Here is a 3,870-nt window from a genome sequence, read left to right as displayed (position 1 = left end):
AGATAGGTATAGCAGGAGAAAGTGCCAATGTGGGTTTTCCTCTTGAATTTCATATGGCAACTAGAGTCATCCCAGGCCTTTGGCATTGAAGGTGATAAAGGGTGGGATGCAGACACTGTTGGCTGCAAGTGCATTGTAAGCTAGCTGCTGGCCATCAGCTTGCTCTGTTTATGTAGCCCATTTTCCATTAGATAGGGATAGAGGAGATTAAATCTTCCAGAAGTCTTTAGCTAGTGTTCTTTTCATTTAGTGTCTTTGGTTTGTTCCCTCTTCAGGCTTTTGCATAAAGGATTTTAGAACTGGGAAGCAGCACATCCAGAAATTTTTAGTAATGACTTTAAAAACATATAATCAGCAGCAAGAGAGGAACCTCTGTATCTTCAGGTGTGCTGTTCTCCAAATTAATGAAATGTCCTGTTGGCAGGGTAGGAAAGCAGCATCCATAGACAACCATAAGGTACAGAATGAAGCACTTCTTTTTATTGTTTACAAGACATAACTGTTGAGTAGTGGGTTGTACTACTCTCATACCAAATCACTCATTCATAAGAGATTGATCAAGTCTTGCCTCATCCTATCATGTATTTGTCTATTGAATTCCATTTTCTAGTGACTTATGCTTTTGACTTAGCTGTTACATGGAAAGGACTCTTACACTGTGAGAACAGGATGGGGAAGCCCTTCTCATCTGTAATATTTCTTTGGCTCTTTGTATATACCTTTTTGGTTCTGTGTTTATTTTGTTTAAGAACAAAAATATAAATCCATTTCTGCATTAGTCTTCTTTGGTGCAGCCACTGAGATGTCTTCTAGTTGTCTTAGGCTTTTTTTAGAAAACAGACTATGTAATTTAAATACTTTGCTTCATGTTTTGATTGCTGTATGCAGTGTGACTATTGTAAAGTTAATTGAAAGACATTTGTATTCAGGAACTGATCAAAGACAGCCCAATCCTTCAAGACTGTGGCTACCCTAATGCTAATTTAATAGCTACAATCATGCCTCTTACCTGCTTCCCCCAAGAAAGATCCCATTTAAAAGGTGCATGAATGATGTCCTAAGGGAGTAGTGCTGACAAATTTGGTCAGTAGGATTCAAACAGGCAGCTTGCTTAAAACTTTACTGTAAGGTTTCTTTTGTGAAGGAGACATTACATCTTCTGTATTCTTCTTTCTCTTTTAATGTTCATTTTCTGTATGTGCTCTTGAGAGTTTCTTTTGTGAATAGATGCTTTCTAGAATGAGCAAGAGAAGAGCATTCCTCAATATGCTCATGAAACAGGCTGATGTGGAACAGGCATTTCCAATGAAGAGGAGTAGAAGGAAATCTGGTTATGTAGGACTGTGAATTCTTTGACTCTGTATATCTTCCATACTGCTGTGCTTTTTTTCTCATTTCATTTTGCAAAATACATATTTATTTTATTATGTTGGTGTTTATGCATATTGCAGAGAAGGATAATACTTCCCCTGGTAACAGAGTGGTAATCTTTGGTTTGGTTGCTGATTGTGTCCTCTTTTCACTAGAACACAAAGAATGTAAGCGGTGTATTCCAAATTATTTTCACTCTTACTGGTAGGTGCACAGTGTGTAAATGTGCACAGAGAGAGGTTAAGTATTAATAATGCCCACGTACAAAAGCTTTTCACTGACAAAAGCAGACCTGTGTATCTGCACTGTGCACTCCTTTGCTCTAAGGTCTGGATCCTTTCTTCTGCTTGGTTTTCTACTTGGCTGTGCCCTTGGAGATATGATGCCCTGAACTGTTACCTGTCTTGGGATGGCATCAAGTGCTTCCAGCTGTCAGGTTATAACTGAGCTGGTCACAGATGATGCAGGGCAGGTTCACGACTTGCTGTTTCCCTTGGAAGACAGCTGTTAGGTAGTGTGATAATCAGACACAGAGCAATACATTGTCAGAATCAGTGGAAGAGTTGGGAAGGGGTGCCAGTAAAAGGGGATCACTACAGAGGGATGTTTGCCTCGTACAGATCTGTGGAGTCCAAGACCAATCTGACAATCTTGTGCAAGAAAAATATACCACGTGTGTGGTGAGCCTGCCACAGGCAGAGTGGGAACTTCAGACAAAGTTTAATTATTAAAGAAGCCCTCCCATTGAGTCACGAGGTGCAGACAGGGCCCCCTTGCTTTCCAAAATCCTTCTCAGAGAGGAGCATAGATATGGCTGGATCCAATCTTAACCCCAGACTGTCAGTGGTTCATGTCTAAAGGATTTTATAGGTGTAAATGAACCTTTATACAACTTGGTCCTGGAGGATTTAAGGATGGCAAACCAGATATATAAATGTGTATGATTTATTATAATAATGATTGGACAAAAAGATCTTAATCAGAATAATTTACTGAATAATATAGGAGGTAGAACAGCTCTTACAGTGCATTATGATGCAATATTGAAGTAATTGTTTTAAAGCAATTGTATTAAAGCTAAGAAAAAACCACAATTCAGTAGAGATAAGGTTCACCCATGACTGTGGACTAATTTATTTTTCTCAGTCATGAGGAATAGCCTTGAACAGCATCCCCAGTCCACACTGGGAAATTCACACATACACTTTGAGAAATGCACACATACACTTTGAGAAAGGGTATAATAGAAGACCCTGCCCTTAAAATGTGGGACTGGGCTTTTATAGTATGAAGTTATTGACTGTCAATCAGGTCTCCAGGCTAGCTTTGGATAATTTATCTGTAGTGTCACTTACTGGTTCTGGGTATTTTAGCAGGTCTACCACATCTTCAGCTCACTATCAGGATGTTTAACTTCGGGACTGATGAGTCAGACTGGTTTCAGCATTACTGAGCATCAAAAGCATCATGATGACCCCGTCTTCATTTACCATGGACAGCTTTTCCCATAGTCATTGTTTTGAGTTGTTTTTCCCATTCCAGGCAAGCATCCTGCTACAGAGCCTTAGCAACAACTGTCAAATTTAACTGCAGAACATGTAACAGGTAATTCAATAATCCAGCTGTGCCCCCCTTCCCCCAAGTGAAGTGCAGGTTTTCTTTAACAAAGGCTCTGACTAGTCAATGTTTTACTTTCTCCTCTTCATCATCCCATCCTGCCATAACTCAACCTATTTAGACACACAGTTTACAGCAACTACATAACCATGAGCCACACTTCCCAAGTAGGATCCTCCTGTCTCTTGATTCTTCTGTGTTTGCTTTGGTTTTGTGAGACTAAGCATTCCAGCTTGTGTGCTGAGCTCTGTGTCCTCAGGGTTCGAGCTTAACGCAAACTACAAGACGGCTCCCAGGATCAGGTTGGAAAAGACCTGAGGTCATCGAGTCCAACCCATGACTTAACGCCACCATGGGAACTAGACAATGGCACTGAGTGCCACATCCAGTCTTTCCTTGAGCACCTCCAGGGATGGTGACTCCACCACCTCCCTGGGTAGCGCATTCCAGTGTTGAATCACCCTTTCTGTAGAGGAATTCCTCCAGCTGTCCAACCTGAACCTCCCCTGGGCAGCCTGAGGTTGTGTCCTCTTGGCCTGGCACTGGTGGCCGGGGAGAAGAGGCCGATCCGCACTTGGCTGTGACCTCCTGGGAGCTGTAGAGTGATGAAGTGCTCCCTGAGCCTTCTCTGCTCCAGCCTAAAACACTCCCACATTCCGCTACGCTACACGATCGATGAACATTTTTATATCCATACAGTCACAAATTATTCAGTCTCTGCAGCGTGTTCCACGGAATCCCGGGGTTCCAGCGGGGCCCGGGGCTGCCCGGGCCCGCCCGTGGTCGCGGCCCTTGGGGCGGTGCGTCACTGTCGCGCGCCGGCGGCCGCCGAGGCCCCGCGCCGGGGGCGGGCCGGGGGCGGGGACGGCGCCGCGTCAGAGC

Source organism: Melospiza georgiana, chromosome 3 (assembly GCF_028018845.1).
Source record: "Melospiza georgiana isolate bMelGeo1 chromosome 3, bMelGeo1.pri, whole genome shotgun sequence".
NCBI lineage: Eukaryota > Metazoa > Chordata > Aves > Passeriformes > Passerellidae > Melospiza > Melospiza georgiana.
This window is presented reverse-complemented; position numbering follows the sequence as displayed.